Here is a 22712-nt window from a genome sequence, read left to right as displayed (position 1 = left end):
ATAAATGCTGACTAACTGATGTGTTGGTGTTTGGGTGTGCATCATGTGCTTATTCATGAGCAAGCTTTTCTGATTGTGCCAATATTTGTGCTGAGACATGCACTCTCTGTCCCTAGCCACTGGGGAAAAACAGATGCATAAATGAAATGATATGCTGGGGGTCATACAGCTTGAAAGAGCCAGAACCAAAATGGTTTAAGTGCTTCTGACACCATGCCTAGAGCTCCATCTACTCTGCTATTCTGTCTTCCGAGCTGCAGTCCAATCACAAGCACCCTTTTCTCCTTTTCTCCCATGTTTATTTTCATTTTCTCTGGGTTCTTAGAAACCAGTTTAGCTAAGTATGCACTTAGCCGTGGCAACTATTCAAGGGAAGCCATTGTGTAAGGGCTCTGCTGATCTTGCTAGATATAGCCTTCCCATTGCCCTGAGGACAGCTCGAAGGGATGCCTGGAAACCTTCCTTTTCACAAAAAAAGTAGTGAAGTCCTCTTTGGTATTCTAGATGCCTATATTTCCCTACCATCCCCTCAGTTTCTCCCATCTGAAAGGCATTTTAAAGTAAAAGATTTAAAATTGCTTGGAAATTGAAGCGAGATTGCTTGGTTATTGATTCAAATTCTGGCAGGTCTGACTCAGGCTGTCTCACTTGTTACTGCCACCAGTTCTGATAGCTAAAGAGGGATTCAAAGGAATTGGGCTGTAATCAAATGACCTAAGAATCCCTCCCACTTCCCTATTCCTATGCATAGACATTTAATATCTCCAATCTAGCTGAAGCTTCATACACATCTCAGGAAGTTAATTGGAATTTCAGTTGTTTCCTCTCCATTCTAAGATTTGGCTTAACCTAATATTTAGGTTATTTTGTCCTGTATCTTAACAGAGGACAATAACCTCTGAATAGCCACAGAATGACAAGAGCTGGGTTTATCCAGCAATTTGGCAGATAAAAACGGTGACTGTAACATTGGAAGCAATGTAATTGGGGGTGTGATAAGGAATATGCTGTGGCAGAGAAATCCTACACTTTGTGTCATCCTCCGCATAGAAAAAGAATCTGCATCTACTACATCTTATAAGAAAAAAGGATATAAAAGAGACAATAAGATAATAGTAATAACAGTCTGCTTGTGTGCTAAAGGGCTTGATACATAACCATACAGACCTGAATCTACTTATTTTCTAGGCTTCCTTTTGCAAATTTTCTTTGCTTGGTTTCTATGGAAACTGGAGACTGCACATGAGCTAGAGACACTCAGTAGTCTTTCCTGGCAGATGTGTCCATTTCGGATTTCTCTTTAAGTGATGTCATATTTTAATCACTAACATTAAAAGAAAAAATAATAATCCATGCACTGAACCCTCACCATCATTGCTGAGAAAGGTAGTGTTGATAGCTACCACTTACAGAGCACTTGCTGTATTCCAGGACAATATGCTAAACAATTATACACCTTAACTCATTCAATTCTTCCAGAGTCCTGTGGGTTTGGAATCAATCAAGGTCCAGCCAGGAAAATGGAAACTACTGTTTTTTTTAATAAAAAGAATTGAATACATGGAATTAGTTATGCATGTGACAGCAGAGCTGAAAAGCCATACAGGGATCAATGAGGCAGCTCAGAGAGTAGCCAAAATAAAAGCTACTGTCAATCCTACAGCTGGAGAGATAAGGGTAGGAGATCATATTCCAAGGTCCAAAAGCTGGGACCAAGGGGCTAGAACTGTTGTGAAGAATGTATGTAGAAGCTGAGGCCATGGAAGCAAGGACTATCTGGTGGGAACTGGAGCTGTGGAAGAGACTACTATCAGCACACCCAGAGAGCAAGAAAAGAAGGAGGAATGCTCTGCTTTCTCTCTCCCAGTTGCCCTCATATCTTCTTTCAAGGCCTCTTATCAGCTGAACCAGAGGACAAAGGGTCCTGGGAAATAAGTTCCCTTACAATACAGAGAAGAGCAAAGGAAGTGCAGGGACAGACCAGAGAGCAAATCAGCAGGTGATAAGCAGAGTATTACTACACTCATTTCATGGATGAGAAAACTGAGGCACAGTTAATCTTAAAACAAACACTAGCAAGTTAAATATCCATGCTCTTAACCACTTTATGATATCTCTTGTAGAGAAGAAAAGGCACAGGTAGTATTTCTACACCATATGAACCAAATAAGTTCAGTCAATTATTAGTTATGGGGCTCTACATTTGAAATCTGAAATTTGTCCATTCAGGTGGTTCTGGATATTTGTGCATGTTCATAATTCCAAGTGATTTAGCCTGACCCTACATAGTCATTCATGCTTCCAGTCATAAAAATACGGAAAGGTTCATTTATTTTCTGACATGAACTTGGGAGCTTGGGAAAGACAGAACTAAAGAGAAACCTTGCTTTTCTCTTATTTGCTGGAGAACTGGACTGTGATTCCAATTAGATTGTCCCAAAGAGATGATGGGGGAAGATTCCCAGCTCCAATTTTCTCCTTTAATTTTTTTATCACATGCCATCATTAAACTTTTAAGAGAAATCTATGAGGGAAAGCTAAAATTTCTGTCAACTTCACCTTTTTTCTGAATTGAGGGGGAGTCCATTAACCAAGGGCATACCTTGTGAAAACATGGAAAAAGCTACGTGTAAAAGCTATGCTAGTCTCTTCTATGAGGCCCTCAAATTTCAGGAAGGTTTACTTGAAAATCAAAGGTTCTCAGTAACTAGCAATGGAGGAGAACATTTTTCAATAAGTGGTTCTACTTGTTTTCCTTTAAATTTATGTTTTACATGGAAAGAAACTCTATTTCTAAGGCCTGCCCTATTAGTAGACAAATTTATGAGACCATGCTAATTATCTGTCTTTCTTCCCAAAGGATCAAAAGTGCTTTCCTAGTTAATAACCCAGGAAGGGAAATGTTTTTCTCTCACTGAAACTCTGAAGCTACCTGGGAAAGGGGTTTACTCTGCTCTTTGCAGTCATAGAACAGTTTTGACTAGTAACTAACTTTGATTTTAGAAAGTGAGCAAATTGTAAGAAACTGAAGCAGGCGGTATGTTTTCCCTCCTATCCACACTTTTTAAAAAACGTCTTCCAGAACTATTGAGATTTCAAATAGCTTTGCTATTAACAGCAATGGATATTTAATGACTAGGAAATCTTGATACTTTCTCACCATTGATTTGAGATAAAACACATTTAAGGAGCAGAGTATCTGTTGATTTTGTCATATGCTTGACTAAAGACAAGACAGATAAATCCAAATCCTTTGCCTTCCCTAAGTTTCTTCTAGTGCTGGTCCACCCTGTGCAGAGCCTGATATGTATAAAGGTCTAGGTCCTACCTTAGGAAAGAGAATGTAAAATTATGAATGCAAAATTAAGTATGAACATGTTTGTCCATAGCCACTACAAAGTCATTTAATACAAATGGACAATGACAAAGGGAAGGTTGACCAAAACAAAGACAAGAGCCTCCTGATTGAAGTGAAAAGTTTCTCCTGCAAAATTTACAAAACATGTAACTATGTAATCACATTGGTAGGGTCACCTCTGGGCCCTTAAATAGGGACCATGCAAGTATGAAACTTAAATTTTCTTAGTTTCGTGACAAATTTGCCTCTGACTTTATCAATCATCTTCATTACTACTATATCATCATCATTATCATTATCATTATTATTCTCACATCACAAGGATACTAATGAGATAATACATCCATAGCTTGGAATATAACAGGACAACAATTGATCATATTTAGTAATCATCACTGCACTTGATTCTCAAAAAGAGAAGGAAGACTGATCTGACCAGAGGCTTTCTGAAGGACCTAGGCTTTCTGCCGGCATGTGGGGACTCTCCTATTCTTGTAACATTTGTAAATGTCCCTAGTCCTTTCAGGTGAAAACATATAGTGACCAATAATATCCAGCACATGGAAATCCAGAAAGGGTAAAGGATATCTGACAAGCTCATATTTGCTGCGGCTTTTAGTCTAGATGGAAGGAAGGTTTGATGATTTAGATCATTTCTGGGTTATCTTGTTAAAACTCTAGGTGTAGTAGTGGTTAAAAAGAAGAAGAAAATAACAAAGAACCTCAAATCTCTTTTTCAAGATGGTTTAGCATCCATCCATGTTGGTAAAGTGATCCACCTACATCCAAATTATTCTACAGAGAAAAGTTTTCTGGGGATATATAAAATGCTCAGGTTGAAACTTTCCTTTCCAGAACCAGCTAAAAAATGCAGTCCTTTTCCTTACTTACCTTACAGGAAGCTGACCAATCTCAGCCAATCAAATTGGTACCAATGAACAGCACCAGGAAGGGGAAGCTTCCATTTTCCTATAAGGAAAAGATGGGACAAAGGGCAGATTCCTGAAGCAGGTAGCACACAGGCTCCCCTGCACCTTCTACAGCAAACAGTGCCCCTCTGCCTTCACCTAGGGGCAAATGCAGCCACAAAGGCAGTGCCAGCCTAATGTGGAACTAGCACCATGCTTGGAGTCCTGTGCGTGATAGTAGCACAAGTATCTTAGTTCTCAAGACAAAACACTCACCTGTCTCCCTGAACCGGCCTCTCCTCCTGAAGCCAGCTCCTCAGCATGAAAACAGAAAGGTCCTCATACCACAAATGTGGACACAAATGTTCAGTGCCTTCCAAGCTGAGTGGACAACCAGATGGCCTCCCAAGATGCCAGTTGGATTGGTTGATTTATGCCTCTGCACAAAGCTGAGCAAATCTGACCTCCAACTGTGCTGGGGCCTTGCCCTCCAAGAGCAGCCACATCCACTATCAAGCTTGTGTACTTCTCCACCATTCTATTGTCTGAATTTCACACCTCTGCCCATCTATAGCACCCACTGAGCCTTTCCAAATCCCACACATAATGGTCACTCCTTCCTCTGACCTCTCATAACTTTTTATTTATTTTAAGAAATGAATTATTTTTTAGTGACTCACAGTTAGCCATATCTTTATTTCCACCCTTCCGGTTGTTGTGTGAATTTGTGAACACTTGCTGAATAAATGAATAAATGACACTTTGGAGTAAGAGGAGAAGGCCCCTGTACATAATGTGTCTGAGGAAGCCCAGGAAGAGTGCTGATAAGTTTGGCAGGTGTTGGAAGGTACAGTGTGCTCTGCTGTAGCCTTAAGAAGAAGAAAGAGGGGTCCCATAAGCAAATACTGACCTCTGACAATGTCTGTGGGCCCCTGATTGGTGGTCAGGACCCATCAGGTTACAAGTGACAGTCAATTCAAATTGGTTTAGCAAGAAGGGAATTGTTGGCTTTCTTGGATGCTAAATATACTAAAGTGGCTCACAGAATGGAAGGAAGAATTCCAGGAAACAAAACCCCAGGATAAGAAGTGGAACTCACTAAGGAGCCACAAAAATCTCTCTCTCTCTCTCTCTCTCTCTCTCTCTCTCTCTCTTCTTTCTTCCTCAAATCTGAATCCCAGATATCTTCATCTCACATTATATTGTTCTGTTTGTCTCTTTCTGTCTCTCTGCTTCCCACCCCATTCTTTCCATTTCATTTTCATTATGTCCCTATTTTAATAGCATTTTCTTTTACACTGGAGAAGCTCTCTCCATATAACAGAGAAAATAGCTCCTAGCAACTCCAGAAAAACCCTTCATGTTTTAAAACAGAAAAAGTAGCTTTCCGCCTCTAATCAGAAGATTGCATGAGAGGCACCTAATTAAGCCTGAAGACAGTGCTTTCACCCTTTGCATGAGTTGCTGTGTGCAGGGATAAAACATAGTTCTTGGCCCAACTGTGGGAGAAGAGGCTAGGCACCGTGATCGACAGCTCCACCAGGGCACTGTGGAAGCGTGAAACTCGACCTTTATCAGCTCACTACACTAGCAAAGACAAAGGCTCTGGGAAAGTGACAAAAGGGAGAGATGAAGGGAAAGAACTGAAAATAACTTCAGGCAGGACAATGATATCAAGATTTTCCAGGTACCAAAAAAGAAGCCCTCTGAAACTTTCTGGACTTTTACCTCTAAGGACATCTCGTCTAAAATGACCTCAGGCCAGCACCTCCTTTGAACTGCTACCTCTGGCCTAAGAGTTGGACCTAAAATGGCCACTCAACTTTTTATGACAATCAGCCTTAGGTCAGTGGGACTCTGAGCCTTGCTGTCATGTGTGGGAAGCGTCAACCTTCCTTACCAATCAAGCCCCACTTGATTAGAATTCCAAGGACTTGATTTTGAGTCCTGTCTTGGTGTCTCATTTATAAACTAAACATAAAGATAAAATTTATACTGCCTCTCTTAGAGGTTTTTGTGAAAATCATATGCAGGAATGTGTGAAAGGGCACATGGAAAACTGTAAAGTGCTATGCAAACTTATCTTGCTATTTTGAAGTTGTTTACCTGGGTTCCTGGAGTCTCTTTATATCATCATCATTAAATTTGTTTTCATTGGTCTCTTCTGCCTGAATAAAAATAAAATTATGCTTTCTAATTATTTTTAAAATTGTCACCCTTTATAAAATTGATATGCATATAGTTTTCAAAGATACTAATTCAACAAATGTCTGATTAAAACTGTAATGTGCTACAGTAGTCACCTAAAGAAATCCTAGGCATGTTTATCTCCCATCACACTGATGCAAATATCTGAATATATCATTTGTGCTCATCACTGCTTCAAAATTACAGTAGACTTGCCTCTAGATCTTATTTAATGTGCTCATCGAAAGCACATACATTACTATATCACTGTTTTGTTTTCTAATATTTTTACAACTGTATTTCAATGAAATTGGGTACCTTTGTACTACTGTGCACTTAATATTCTTTATTTATCTTTTCCTTGAAATTCTTTGTATTATTTTTTTCTAGAGGTCAGATTCAGGGCTTCAGTACATAATAGGCAAATATTCTGCCACTGAGATACCTATAGTCCTCAAAAGTCTTTTAAAACTAGTATATAGCCAGCCATGTTGGCACACATCCATAATCCTAGCTATATGGAAGGCTAATGCAGGAGGATTGCAAATTCAAGGCCAATCTGGACAACTTAATGAGACTCTGTTTCAAAATAAAATTAAAAATCCTGAGATGTAGCTCAGTGGCAAAGCACTTGCCTAGCATGTACAAAGCTCTGGGTTTAATCCCCAGTACTATACTGGACAGTGAGGGATGACCCAGGATGTAATGTTGTCTCTCCCACCACCGCTACCCCTGCTGTTCATCAAGGGAAGAGGAGTTTTACTTTACATACTTTAAAACATTATTGTTTTCATTTCATCTATCCCATCTTCCTTTCCCCTAATTTTCTATAAATTTAAAACTGCATTAAATACAGCCTATTTTTTAGAAGACTAACATAATTCTGAGTAGGGTGTCTGAAGGCTGAATCAGATAGCCAGAGAGATCTGCCAGAGCCTTTGTTTTAACTAAATGTCACATGTTGGACATCCTAGTGTAATTCTCTAATTTTCTAATCATTTTCTCCATTTATGTATTTTTATTTTTCTGTACTTTCCCCATGATTTCCTGTTTGATCTTCTGACTCTATCTTAAGATGATCTTATTTCTGCTATCTTCTCTTTGATAATATCCTAGTCCTATACCACTGCTGTTCCATCTTCTCATTGCTCTTAGGCTGTCCAGCCTACAGTGTGATTTCTTCCTGCTGTTCTTAGGCTACCTGTTCCCACAGGGAAAGGCGCTACAATGTGAGGAGTTCTGTATCAAAGTGCAGGGCTTCTCAGTGGGTGGCTTCATTGTTGGGTCATAAAGCAGGGAGCTGCCATTTCATGTCAGAATCTATGAGTCTTTCCTCTTAGGGAGTCTGTGTCTCCAGAAAGGAACCACTGATCCCCCACTTTCAGAAAGTGGGGACATATGGGTTAGCATCCCAAGACACACCCAGCAGGGGAGAATTAGACCCTGACCCTTATAGCTCACCCATCCAGCTCACCATTGTTGCCACTATTCCCTCAAACTGAAGTCTCCCTGGTTCAAATATCCAGGGATTAAATCCCCTACTTCCTGGTGGAGCAGAGAAAGAACGGCTGTTGGCTGTTTGGACTGAGAAAGGAGATCTCCTGAGAGAGAGAGAGAGAGATCTTCAATTCATCCACTAATGTTCCACTCCACTGTCTCACCTCTTGCTTCTCTTTAGCTTTCCCCTCTGCCAAGCAAATGCTCAGCTCTCCACTTCTCTGTTTCAAGAGTTTTTGATCTTTCTCATCTGATGTCATTTTCTCTCCACTTTTCTTGGTCCCTGTAGGTTTATACTTTTTCTTTACCATCATTTTAGTGGTGTTTGGGTAGAGAGAAGAAATTACAGAGCATATGCAACCTGCCATGTTTACCCACATCTTCTGCCTCCTGGTTTCTCATTTTAGCCCAAAGCATAATAAAAAGACACTATTGGCCCTTTATTGATAATTGTTGGGAATGTAATATCCAACTCAGTATTGACATAACATGACCAGACAAGGAAACAACTGTCTCAACCTTGACTATGAGCTGAGGAACTAGAATGTCAATGCCTACCCCCAACAATGACTAACCTGAAACTACAGGGAATGAACTACAATGGGATAAAGGAAGGACAGAGCCCAACATCCAAAATGGTGATCTTCGGGTGAAGCTGGAAGATCCACCATGCCCAGACAGATTGTCTGGGCTGAGGACACAGAGGTATGGATCCTCCCTCCACTTCAACCACATGTACACATCTGACATTCCACTTAGTATCTGCCTCATGTTAGCTCCCCAGACCTATCACCCTGTCCTTCAATAAGACATAAATATATCCTCCCTTCTCTGTATACATGGGTTCTGCGGTTGCCATTCTTTTACCCACATATCCTTCTGGGCCATTTACATGTTCTCTGAGTGGTACTCAAGTCATCTGTGTTCAAGCACAAGTTCCTGCAGTGTGGTCTGGTCTCTATGATCTCCACAGCACCCCACAGAAAATATAAATGCACAGAAACGGGTGTTTGATGAAGAGATCAAATTAAGTTGAGAAGAACAGAAACGAAACCTAGCAGGCTTCCTGGTAAAAAAGAGAATGCAAACATCTGAAATAATGTGAGTCTTGAGTAAATGCACAAATATCCTAAAAGTGAGAGAAAAACTTGTGCTTCTACAGCCCTTTTCTTTTAAGGATATCAAAGCTCGTTTTTCTTTTTTCTTTTTTAAAATTTCATACAAAAAGTGAAGGCACAAGATACAAATGTTTTTGGCCCTGTGCAGCAAGCCTATAGCAGTTAAGCTGTTACTTAAAGACATGGAAACATGGGTTCCTGGATGGACTAGAGCTGGGGACACTTCAAAAGCTGGAGCTAGGAGACCATGAAGAACTTCCAAAAACCTCATGGCAGGTAGGTCTCACTGCTGGATGACCAAGAAGTTTCAATTTGCTGGCCTCCAAATTCTCCCCTGCAGTTCTATTAAATGTCTGCTTGATGCTGGTAATAAATAAAATGTGGGGGCCTGGGCCCTGGAGGGGTACCTCAGTGGTAGAGCACTTGCACACATATGGCCCTGGGTTCAATCCCCAGGGACACCATCAGGGAGAAGGGGGAAGAAAAAGAGGAGAAAGAAGAGGAGGAAAGAAGAAAGATAGAAAAACCAAAGATGGACCAACTGAGGCACAGTGAGAGACTGAGTTCCTGTTTTGAGAGGAGAAAACAGAGTATTTCATATTTGCACGTCTCTAATTAGATGGGTTTCCTGTAATAGGTATTAAAGTTGTAGAGGTTATTTTGGGGGAATCTGATTAAAAATCAGGGTGAAATTTGGTTGAAAGGCATTTTTATAACACTAACCTAATGCCCTAAGATCTAAGAATTTAAAAAGAAGAAGAAATTGCTCTGGTCATAGCTTCCTACTCTGCTGATGAGAAAGTCCAGGGCTGCCAAATCTAATCTGAGCCTCAGGCCTATTGCTACATAGTTAGAGCAAGGACTGGCCACACTGCCATGGAAAGTGGCCACAGTGAATTACCTGTTCACCAGCTGCCACATCAGGACCATCTGAGTCTGCTTGGTCCTGCAATAAAGAGGTGATCCAAATGGAGAAAACCCCAGAATGCCACCATCTCACAGGAGTACAGCAACTATCATAGACAGAGTAATAGTCAGGAGTGAAATTTTCCACAGGGGTAAAGTATCTTCCTTGTGATAGCAATTATATATTAAATGATTATAAAATTTCCCCAAATGAGAAATTCACTCTAAACACAAACTACACAAATAGTTGGTTACCACTCATTGATGTGAATAGAAAGAAAAAGAGGCAGAGAAAACAATAGGTATTATAATTATCTTTTCTATATTTCAGTTTAATTTATTACATTTCTACCAAAACATAGAATATCCTATAGGACCAGGCTTCCCCATAAGGATGTGTAGGTTGTACACTAATAACTCCCGGGCACTCTCATGCTGTAGGGCCTTAAATGGAACAACCCAGAGGTTTCCTATTTCCAAATGCTTTGGTCACAAAGCACCAGATAAAATCTCTTGATAAAGCCAACTGCAGTCTAAGGCACTACCCTCTGAATCTCTGATTAACCATCTTTCTGGACCAGATTCTATTGTCAGGAGTCAGAACCTTAAAAAAAGAAAGAGACAGAGCTTTGATGCCCTTGGAAGAAAAACGCTATAGAAACACAAGTTTTTCTCTCACTTTCAGGAAATATGTACATTTACCCAAGATGCGGATTATTTCAAATGTTTGCAGTCTGTTTTTAACAAGGAACCCTGCCAGGTTTCTTTTCTGTTCTTCTCAACTTAATTTTATCTCTTCATGAAAAAGTGAATGCTGCAGAGTCTCTCCTCATGGGCCTGCTTCTATTTCTTCTCAGAGTCTGTAGCTTCTCCCAGCCTCTCTGTAGCAAGATGGCCAGAACCCTCTGACCTGCATAAGACACACATCCTTAGAGTTTTCTCCCCCAGGTGCCACACAGTTAAGCTGGGTGCCTCACTGGTACCACTTCTACAGAGGTACAGCTAGCCCTGGCTAGGTTCTGAGGACCTAGGAAGAAGAGCCTAGAGTCTCACACTTCTCTACCTTATCCCATCATCTGATGTCAGCCACCACTGCTGATTTCATAGTTTAACACACAGACTAACCTTGTCCTGCCTAGTATCTGATCAGACCTTGCAGCACAACTAAAGGAAATTTGTCCTCAGAGAAAAGCAACCAATACACACAATAACAGGCCACCCATGCTGCTTCTCACACTTCTCCCTGAAGCACTCAGGGGCCCTGTAAACCCTGAGCCCTCACAAACCCAGCATGGTATATGGGGATGTGATATGATGGTCACTAAAATAAATATTTACAGCAGCCACACATTATACAGCCCATCCAAGCCTTAAATCCAGTCAGAGATGTGAGTTTGAATATTCTTTAAAAAGTCTTTCAGAATCCAACCTCTCCTCTTCCTGGCTGTAATCAATCTCCAGCAATGCTACTTGTGGTATTTCACTTGCTTCCCTCATCTTTGTTTTTTGTGAAGATAAAAGCAGTTTGAAATGAGGAGTTGAAATTACCTACATTTAGACTGCTCTGTTGGAAGTTGAAATCTCTTTGTTTTTCTTCTTGATTTCTCTGTGTATAAATACAGTGTTATACATAGTTGTCTTTCATGAGCACAGATAATGATGATACTTCCCCAAAAGACAAATAAGAATGAAAATAATAATAATGATAATCTATCCATGAGCACAATGAGCCTTTATAATTTGTTTGCCAGTACTAGCTAGTGTCTGATTACTTCTCTCAGGCAGCTAACAGTTCTAAATCCTACCTGACCTTTATCCCCTATTCTGGCCCCTCAGAGTCACACAGTGGAGTACTTCAGAATAAAAATAGTAATACTGTAGTGACCACTCATTTCTTTAAGAACTTGTGTGACAAGCACATTCTAAGCAGCTTCCATGTATTATCTCATTCGATCCTCTTGAAACTCTCTGAGGTCAATAATGATAATATCCCCATTTCACAGATGGAGAAACTGAAACACTTGCCCCAGGTCACAGAGTTGGTTAGGGATGATGTCCCATGTATCCTAGCTCCGGAGCACACTTACACCATGAGACAGACAAGTCAGAGCTCAGTCGGCTAGAGGTAAAGCAAGGAGCAGCTCATCACAGTTAACCTACAGATAACTCCTTAAAGGTCTCAGAGTATCTTAGTCTGTGCAGGCATCTATTACGAATAGGGCCTGGATGACTGACAAACAACAGAAATGTCTTGCTCGCTATTTTGGAGGGAGGGAAGGCCAAGATCAAGGTGACAGAGGATTCTCTGTTGGAGGAGAACCCACTTTTAGGCTATAGATGTGTCTTCTCACTGAGCTCTCACATGGTGGAGGGGCAAGGGCACTAGGCTGAGCTTCTTTCATTAGGTACAAATCTCATCCATAAAGACTCTGCCTTCATGATCTCATCACCTCCCAAAGACCTCACCTTCAAATGCCATCACATTAGGCATTAAGATTTAGCATAAGGATTTTAGAAGGTCACAAATGTTCAATTTATAGCATAGGGTCTCAGAAAAAAAAAGTCCTGAATTTCACTAGGTACCCCCACCCCACCCTGTGGTGGCAGCCCATAGCTAGCCATGGCAGAGCTCTGCACACCCTCAGAAATGTACTTCTGAGTTCTCTCTGCACGTGCAGTACTCCCACACTTTCACTCCCACCTACTGATCTTTCAAATATGGTCTACACTTTTGATACCAAGCAGCCATGAAAGTTTTGACAATCCATTACCTCTTTCTCGTCTCCTGTACTATCCTCACATTCTTAACCAGTCCACATGTCCCTATGCTAATTGCCCTTTCCAGAGTTAACATTTCCAAATGGCAAGATAAGTTCAGAGTCATTTAAAAGAAAAAATACATGTATTTGAGACATTCTGTGGAAATGTTTGGGTTTTTTTCTTTCTTTCTTTCTTTTTTTAATCTCATCCTTACCCTCCCTGCAGAAGTAGAAAGCTCAAGTGGCCTCTTGCTTCTTGTTTTTCCCAGGGAAGCCACTTTCAGTCCTGTTCCCACTGTTGCATAACACAGGAGCTCAATTTACACCCTTCCAAACAGAGGGACGGGTATTCTGTTTTGTTTTTTTTTTTTCCTCAAGAAAAACCCGCAATCTCAGTTTCAGGCTTAAGAAGACTTAGCAGCCGTCAGCCTCATAAGTACTGGCATGCCATAAATAGTCTTTTTCATCAGAGCTTCGAATCATTATGCTACTGTACAAACCAGTGCTACTCGGATAGCTGCCCACAGCACCGAGGATGGTGCCTTGTATTTAGTGGAATTTAATAAAGATTTGTTGATGGACTGACTGATCCTGATCTTCTATATCAGTGCAGCTTTAGTTCCTTAGATTTTTGTAAAGGGATTTGAAACTAGCTCTTTGTGCACTAACCTCTCAATTCTCACAGTCCTTTGGGCCCAGAATCTTAGAACTTATTTATAATGCTTCCATCTCAAAGCCTTTACCAGGACCATACAACAGGAAGAAAGTCAGGACAAGCCAAAGTCCCTACACCATCTGGACCATGACACCATAATGAATGGTGTCCTCATGGCTACCTGGAGGAACTAAGAGAGGTGAGGGGGGTTCTGAACTATTAAGAGACAAGGAAATCAAGAACTCCAGCACAAAGGGGAGAAGGCACAGCACAGTTGAACAATCTACGCTTAATAGCAGGCATGAGGCCCCGGGTTTAGTTCCCAGCACCAAAAAGAAAACAAAAACAAAGAATTCCGTCATGATAATTAAAATCTTTGGAGTCAAGAATCCTGATTCTACCACTCATAAGTTGTCTGGCTTTAAGTGAGTTACTTAGCATCTCTGTGCCACGAAGATGGCACCCTCATGCACACTTATTTGTAGGGTGTCTGTCAGGATTAAATGTCACAATGTGTGTTAAGCCCTTGAGACAGTACCTGGCAAGGAGAAAGCATCACTGGGGTTTAAACAATTAGCTTAGCAATATAGCAAAGAAAACTGCACTGTACTTTTTATTTTAAGACAGTCAGGAACTTGTGCATACCAATTAGGATAACTCAGATAACCAGACTATTCAGTATTTTCCCAACAAGCCAAAGATAGTTGTGCACACAGTACAAACAAAAGTACTAAAGGGAGCAGATAGAGAGTTGGGATACTTAATAAGCAAATTTAATCAGGATCACAAGACACCAGCCAAGCTGTAATAGAATCATATCATAAATTTTTAAGGTGCAATTATTACTTTGAGAGCAGGTATACCATGAAAGCTACTTCAAAATTTCTTTTCTGGTGCTGAGAATCAAACCCAGGGCCTCACACAGGCTAGGCAAGCACTCTACCACTGAGCTACACCTCCAACTTTTCTTGGCAATGAGAAGGGGAAAAAGCTGAGTAACTACGTTGTTCCAGTTTTAGTAGCTAGACTTTAGAAAAATGAAGGGGGAGGGGTGGGTATACACAATTAGGCAGTAATTAAGGCCTTGTAAACACAGCTGTTGATAAAAACACAAGTATAGGAATTCTCAGAAAAAATTAAATGTAGCAAATCAGCAGGTTGGATGAAATGGATCCCCAGACAGTGAAAAAATTACTAATAAACCTGATGAACCACAAACAACTCAGAAAAGTAATGGTGAGTGAGAATAAGGAAATTTTGCATCAATGAGGTCAGGAGAGGGAAGCCTGTTGGGTGGCTGAGTACCCTGTAGGGAACGAGGAACAGCAAAGTGACAAAGGCAGACGTGGCAGAGAATGTCCCTGTCCCTTGCCGGGCCCCGTCACTGTTTGTAACACTATGTCCAGAAGATGGATCATTGTCAGGATTACAATGACCTGGATTATATAAAACATCATTTCAAGTATTTGCTGTGTTCCTTTCATGCCCAAGACAAGAAATCAATTGAAAAATACAAAAATGAACAAAATGGGTTCTGGATCTCAGGCAACATTTGGACTATGAGGACCACAGCTGCTGTGAACACAGTAACTCAAGGTAAAGAACAGTTGAATCTGGAGCAGAGATACATGCAGAGACAGGGACACAGAAGAAAGGTGAATTTCCACCGAGCATCAGGGAAGGCTTCCTGCACCAGGCAGCATTTGAGCCACCCTTAAAGGATTAGGAAGAATAAGCAAAGTGAATTCAGGCAGGGGGAATGACATTCATTTTCAGTCATCCAACTATCCATCCACTTAAATAGTTACTGGGCACTTATTTTCTTCCAGGGAGTGTCTAGTAGCTGATGACACAATTTTGAGTTTTATTTTCTAAGCAAGAGTCCCTGCCTTACAGGAGCTATTCAGGGTGTGTCCAACCTTTAAACATAAATATAATATGGCCAAAGTCATGAGGGGTGCTCTGAGGCATGTCAAAACTCTAACAGGAACATCTGACCTAGAGGAGAAATGAAAGAAGACTTGCTGAGGAAATAATGTTAGAACTAAGATCTGAAAGTGTGTCAGAGACATCCAGGCAGGAAGAAAGAAGAGACTGTGGCATTCCTGTTGAAGGAAGTAATAAGCTCAAGGTGAGAAAGAAATTCGATCAGCATAAACAGCTGACATGGGCCAGGAAGGTGCCAGTGATCCAGAGGGGAGTGGTGTGTGAGAGACCAGGCAAGGGTCAGCAGGGCAGGTGTGGTCTTGAGAAGCTTAGTGAGAAGCTCTTGCCCTTGATTTTAAGCACAATGTTAAGTCTTGAAAACTTTTGAACTGGTGTCCCTGAGTGGAGGGGAGGCAGGAGGTAGCAAGATAGGAGTTTTATTTTGAAACAGTGGTCCAGCAGGGCTGGGGTGGTGGCCAGGACTGGGAAGGCATCAGTGGGCAGGGGGAGAACTGAAATCAGGTGTTTGGGGTGAGTCACCTAGACCAGAAGGAGCATTGTGGGGATGGGAGGTAGTAAGAAAGAGGGAGGTATTAAGGGTATCTCTGGCTTTCAGGACTGCATAATCTTGTTCCCTAGATGAGGACAATGGGGTGGGGGGAAGGTTATTGTGGTAGAAATGAGGTGTGGGGAGTCAGGGACATGAGTATTTGCTTAATATTGTGTCTCCCTCAGTAAGCTCCCTGTAATATGGGGCTGTCTCTTTTTACTGAAATTTACATCCTTGGCCACTCAGATACTACTGGACAGCAAGCAAGTGTTCAGTAACTGCTTGTTCATTGAGTGGACACTGGCATGAGTGAATAATTTTCATTTGGGATGTGTAAAGTTGAGGCACTTTAAGACCTAAAGAGGAGATGTTAGCACAAAGCTAGATATATGAGTTGCTGCTTAGGTAACACTAGGACAGGAGCTACAGAGTTGCCCAAGGAAAGTAGCTAATGGAACAAGACAAACAGACCTTGGATTCAGCCTTTAGGAATTCCAACCTGTCAGGCCAGGTAGCAGAGGGAAGCACATGCAGGAGAAAGAAAGGAGTAGCCAAAGTCAGAGGGAGGGTTTCAAAGAAAAAGGAGGTCAACGGTGTTAGTTGCAAGTAAGATGAGAGCTGGAGGATGTCCTTTGGGTGCAGCAACACTGAGGTCATCGGTGACCTTTGCAGGGCCTCTTTTTGTAGAGCAATGGGGTGGAAAGTAGGTTGGAGGCAGTAAGGGGCAGGAGGTGATAAAACGATGCAGGAGTAGACTCAGGTCTCAGGGAAAATGTAAAGGGAGAAAGGAAGAGGTGGGTGGGCAGGTGCTAGGCAAAGGCAGGAAAGTGCTGCACATATGGGAAAAGTGACAACAGCCTGACATAGCTAGAGCAGTGGATCTCATGCTGTGCCATTTTGTTTTGTTCCCTTCCCTGACATCCCTCAGTGGATGGTCATTAACAGAAATCAGAATAATGGGAAGAAAAGTTGATTTCGTTGGAGTGATAAGCTTGATTTTTAGAAGCATTCATTTTGCATGGAACTTATGGACCAGGCAAAAAAAAAAAAAAAAGATGTCCATATGGTAGGTGGAAATGTGAATCAGGGGCAGTGTCAGCAAACCACAGCCTCAGGACAAATCCAGCCTGCTACTTGTTTTTGTATGGCCAGGCCAAGAGCTAAGAATGAATATTCAAATGATTGAAAAATATCACAAAAAGAATACTTTGTGACATATAAATATGCATGTATATGAAATTTGGATTTCAGTATCCACAAATAAAGTTTTATTGGCACACAGCCAGTAACACTCATTCACATCATATTGTCTGCAGCAGCTTTTTTTTCCCCCATTAAGTTTATTGGTACATTTTAGGTTTACAATACAGTTACATTCATCATGGGGCTCTTGTACCTTTACGTGACGTATCTTGGTTCTTATTTTTTTCCCCTTCCCCTGCCCTCCCTTACCCCCTCCACTTCTCCCTATTTACAAAGACTTTGTTTCCATTTTTTTCCTTTTCTCATATTTTTTCTTTTCCCTTCTTTCCTTCCCCCTACCCCTCCCACTTCCCCTACCCCTCTAGACCTTTTCTTCCTATTTCACAATATCAATTATACATTTTGATCCTCACTTACACTTTTAGTTTTTCACACCAGAGAAACTATTCGGTATTTACATGTGTGTCCTGTTTATTTCACTTAAGAGTATGGCCTCAATGTTGTGTGCAGCTGCTTTTGCAGTGCTATGACAGAGTTGAGTTGCAACAGAGATTGTTTGACCCATACAGTCTAAAATATTTATTACGTGCTCGTACAGGAAAAGTTTGCCAATCTTTGGACAGGAACATGGAGCAGCAATCAGAACAACTTCTGGTCAGTTAATACATCATGGAAAAGAATCAAGTTAAAGGGAACAAGGTCACAGTGCGTATTAAAGAAAACACGTGGTTACCATTTAGGGGTGTGGAAAAGATGGCAACAGCATGATTTCTTTGGGTCTGTGACGGATATTTTCTCCCTCACCCATGTTCCCCCTTGCTGACTTCATGCAAAGCACCCTAACAAGGTACATATAAAGAACACATCTTCAGGAAGTATTCCCTCCACTGAGTCTCCAGCTAGTCTAGGCAAAAGAAGGTGCTTGTACTTCTCTGTTTCAGCACTCAGCACCATGGTAATTACATGATTATTTGTAGAACTCTTGGTTGAATGCCTGTCTCTCACACTGGACCTGGAGACACTGTGGTGATGAGTAAGAGAACTGGCTCTGGAAACAGGCTGTTTGGTCCAGCACTGCCTCTGTCATATGCTGGCTGGCAACCATGACTCACTTTCAGTTTTCTCATCAGTAAAATAGGGACGGTGTGAATCTGTACTTTTCAGGGTTGAAAGGATTCAATGACATAATTCATGCTCAATGCTTGGAAGAGTCCTGTGTTGTCCTGGTGCTTGGTATGTGCATCATCATCTGTAACTATTTGGATAGGGCAGAACAAGAAGTGTGGGAGAAAACAAACTTGAATTTCAGTACAAATGGGTAGATGGTAAACAGGAAACACAAGAAGGGGAGGGGGGTTGGGGGATTTCTTCTGCCTGAGGTGTCTGCAGACAAGAAGCAATGCAAGGTGGATAGGAGGAAATGGAGCTCAGTAGGACTTGTGGGTAAGGGAGGAGATTGGAGGAATGTGGACAAGACTTGAAGTAGCTGAGGGGGAAACACAGTTGTTGGGCTGTGTTTCGGGCCTAAGTATAAATGCTCTGGCATTTTTCATTGGTATTGGGTGATTATCTACCTACACCTTGACAAATGGGACTATTATTTGTTGACTAGTAGATCTGTAATACTTATAGCATAGCACCTAGCATAGAGTAGATGCCTGATAGATACTCAACAAATAATTAAGGAAAGGAATGAAGGGAGGAGACATATCCACATTAACTTGATAATCACAGGGGTTGCAACAAATGCTGTGCCCTACCCTGGACATCATCAATAGTCTTCTTACATGACTACAGCTTCCCACTTCAAACACCTGTATCTTGTTACCTAAGGGAATTCTTTGCTGACAGCAGCAAGCCATCCCATGCATGGGGCAGACCAAAAGTTCAAAAGAGTTAAGGCCCTAGAGAAGAGCCACTTTGAGCAACTTTGAGGCATGGCAGTTGGTGGATGAACATCCAGCACCTTCATCTATCAGTCAGATGTGAGCCATGCTCTTGGCAAGGAATTGTGTCCCAGGTGTCCCTACTGGATCCATGAGCACCACACAGCAGCCAGAATGCAGGTTCACAGGAGGCTGAATGCTACATTAATATAGTCAGAAGGGCTCCCAAGCATCTGAACCCCAAGGCCTCAAAATGGGACAAGGAGGAGACCTCAGTTCTTGGGGTATCTGCTTGGACATAGTGGTCTGACCCTCCCAGTCTGGGTCCCTCAAGAAAGCAGCCTCCCAGAAGCAGACTGATATACAGCCAGGCACTGATGAAGATGTAAGACAGCTCTGGCAATCATGGACAAGCCACTGTAGGATCATCCCTTATCTGGACCAAAGGGGGTAATTACCTATTTGCTTGTCTCAGAGAACCTAAGAGATGAGAAGGGGTAGTTCTTTTTAAGGACAGAGCTCTAGGGATATAGTGGGGGGGTGTGGGGGGGGGATATTACCAAAGAACCCTTGGGTTTAATTTCCCCAAAAAGCTTACTAGTGGGTATGTTTCAGCTGCTAGTAAACACCACTTTCCCTGATGTGCCTGTCTCACCTGAGAGACACTGAAGAAGTAGAAACTGTATAGGTGTCCTTGCTACTACTCCCCACCAAGAATCTTCCTTTTTGTTTGTCAGGGTTGGGAGAGCAAAATTATAAGAAGGAGCCAGTAGATGTCTACCTATTCTGCTTCTAGCAATTGGTCCTTTTTACATTCCTCTTTTAACCTTCTTAGCAACAACTCTAAAAGTAAAATATTCTCACTCCTATAAAAGAAAGAAATATGGGTCCTGGGGAGACAAAATAATGAGCAGCACAATGAGAGTTTAAAAATGGAATGTCTAGGTGGCTCCCAAGCCTGTGGGCTTTCCACTGTGCCACACCCAGGTCTGATGGACTCTGGAACGTCCTCCCTGATGATATTATTTTATGACACCCACAGATCCTTCCAAGAAGAAAATAACCATCATGTTAAGAACATATGGGCTTTCTCTACCAATTGAGTATAGTCTAATTTAGCACCTATAATCTCTTCCCTGATTCAATCCAACTTCTGTCAAGACCAACCCTCACTGTCTCCAGAGTGCCAATAGGGAACTCCAGATGTTCAGATCCTTCAGACCACAAGAAGTGTAACCTAGAACAAGGACAGGAAAATGAAACCAAGACACAGAGAATATAGGATGTGGCCACAGAAACCACAAAGGGAGTTACAGCCTGTTCTGTTCCTTCTCTAACTACAGAGAAATGTATGTGTTTCAACACTAACTTTTGCTAAGGACATTGGAAATTGCCTGTGCTAGTGCATTCAAAATAATGAGTCAACATGCTCATTTTCCCTTTTTTCCTCCCTCCCATGCCCTATAAACCTGTGAGGTTGTCATCATTGTTCTGTACGTGAGGAAAATCGTGATAGTGTTGCTTTGTTTTGTCCTCTTTTCCTAGACTTTCATCTCTGAAGTTTCCCTGAGTTTGGCAGTCACCTCCCCTCTTCTTTGCCCTTGTCTTTCCAAATCCTTTATCTTATACTTCTGTTAACATATTGGTTCAGATAACTCAATGAAGCTTCCTTGGCTAATCTTTCTCATGGACTGATGAGTGGTGACCTGTAGATAGAATAAATTCAGAGTCCACACAGTCATCGCTCACTCCTAAGGACAGATAATGACATGGTAGTGACTGGATTCCCCATGGACTTGGCCTTAAATGAACTTATTATGATGATTCCTGGACACAGTGACTGACTGGTAGCCTTGGAGCTCACAGACAAAAGGCATAATGATTTTTAAAACCTTATAATCATGAAATTCTATTCCCAAAGAAGAGATCCAACCTCTTCAGGGCTTTGATCTTTCAAGAAACTCCTGTCCCAATGTCATGATCTGTCCTAGAGTACCTGCAAAACATTGCAGGTGGGCAGACCTTTGGGATTTCTCTAATTCTGTTTGATCTCAGCACTTGTTAACTCTGTGACAACTATTATAAGTTGTTTTAAAAGTGATTTCTAGAATAGCTTCTGGTTATGATAGAATCACTGGCACCAACTAGCTATGTCATTATAAACCTTTACAATACTGGGTAAAATGTACGAAATAACTATTTTCAGATCTTATACAGTGAGCACTGCAATGTCTAAGTGACAGGAAACAATTGAGGTGAGCCCCTAGCTTTCTGATGATAGGTTTTTACCAAAACCCAGGACAGAGATAGGGAACCCAAGCACAGAACAGAATTTCTCATGATGAAGAAATAAATCAAAGTTAGAGGAGCCAGAATTTGAGGGGCAGAGTACCGACGAAGTAGCTACAAAGAGAGTTTCAAAAACTTCAGGAGATGACTATGAATCTTTCCATAAATAAAAAGCTGCATATTTGTAGGCTGAGTCCATAAGACAACACAGAAAAAAAAAAAAACCCAGATAAAGAACAACCACCAGAGAGCTGTAATTTGAAAAGCTATCAAAACCTACATGTATGTGGTTGGAGGAATTCAAGGTCCAGCAAACTAGAATTAAGAGAACTGGGGGAACCCCAAGGAATTCAATAGAGACACTAAGAAAACTCTCATCTTAGAAGTGGTGACAAAGTAGATCCATTAACAGAATTAAATAGGTATTCACTTAACAATAGTAAATTAACTGCCTGCCAGAACAAAACTCAACAATCTCTAAAGGAATACAACAAATCCAATCAACAACTTAACAACATTGTGCATTCAATCAAAAAACTATTAGACATGAAAAAATTAGGAAAAACTAAGCCATAAATCAGAAACAAAATCAATTTTGGGGAACAGACCAGAAATAACAGAGATATTAAACACACCAGACAACAAATTGAAAACAGCAATATTTCCAAAGAGTTTTTTTAAAAAATGAACCAAATGAGAAGAGGAATGGAAACTATTTTAAAACCCCAAATAGAATTTCTAGGGCACAAAGTACAATATCTACAATTAAAAAATTGACTGGATGGTATTAAGATCATGTTAGACACTGTAGAAGGCAACAGGAGTGAACTTGAAGACAACAGAAACAATCCATTCCAACATACAGATAGAAAAAAGAGGCCCCAAAAATGAAGAAGTCTAAATTATCTGTGGAAGAATATTAAACAGTATAACATTTATTGAAGTCCTTTAAGTATAGGAAGGGAGGAAAATAAATATTTGAAGAAAAATGAAAATTGTACAAATTTGATGAAAACTAGTCAAAGATACTAGCTTAATAGACATCAAACAGGACAAATATTTTAAAAATCAGACCAACAAACAACATAACTGAATATGCGACAAACTGATCATAAAGAAGAAATCTTTAAAGCACTAAGTGAAAAAGACACATTACACGCAGGGAAAAGTGAGAATTATTGCTGACTTATCATAAATAACGCATGTGAAAAGACAATGGAATGATGCTTTTGAATCATGAAAGAAAAAAGTGTCAATATAGTTTCCATGGCTAGCGAAAATATCCTTCAAGAATGAAGAGCAAAATTCTGAGAAAATCTATTGCAGCAGACCAGCACTGCATTTTCATAAATGTTAAATAAATGTATTCTGGCCAAAGAAAAACAATGCTAAGCAAAACTCAGGTATTTGTCATTTAAAATTCTTTTAAAATATAATTGTCTAAAGCAAAACTAAGAATGATGTATTATG

The 22712-nt window shown here is 40.9% G+C and overlaps 1 protein-coding gene and 1 long non-coding RNA gene across 4 annotated transcripts in view; both read right to left on the bottom strand.

Moving 5' to 3' along the window:
- LOC147830671 (uncharacterized) overlaps positions 1-9098 on the bottom strand; it is a 33879-nt gene extending 24781 nt beyond the window's left edge. For 2 of the 3 annotated variants that reach the window (XR_015440738.1, XR_015440754.1), the window contains exons 1-3: positions 7486-9097; positions 6373-6430; positions 4250-4327 (exon numbers count right to left, since the gene is read on the bottom strand). This is a non-coding gene — a long non-coding RNA (uncharacterized LOC147830671). Of the gene's footprint in view, positions 1-4249; positions 4328-6372; positions 6431-7485 lie in introns of all 3 variants that reach the window. The other variant, XR_015440755.1, reaches the window with a different exon arrangement.
- The window catches only part of Ces5a (carboxylesterase 5A), a 353566-nt gene that overhangs the window by 220089 nt on the left and 110765 nt on the right, over positions 1-22712 (bottom strand). The gene's annotated exons all lie outside the window — the stretch shown is intronic.

This window comes from Heterocephalus glaber, unplaced genomic scaffold, assembly GCF_053883595.1.
Source record: "Heterocephalus glaber isolate CG9 unplaced genomic scaffold, H.glaber_assembly_v1.0 deba00000071, whole genome shotgun sequence".
Classification (NCBI taxonomy): Eukaryota; Metazoa; Chordata; class Mammalia; order Rodentia; family Bathyergidae; genus Heterocephalus; species Heterocephalus glaber.
Note: the sequence above shows the minus strand (reverse complement) of the source record. Positions and strands in the feature narration are given on the sequence as shown.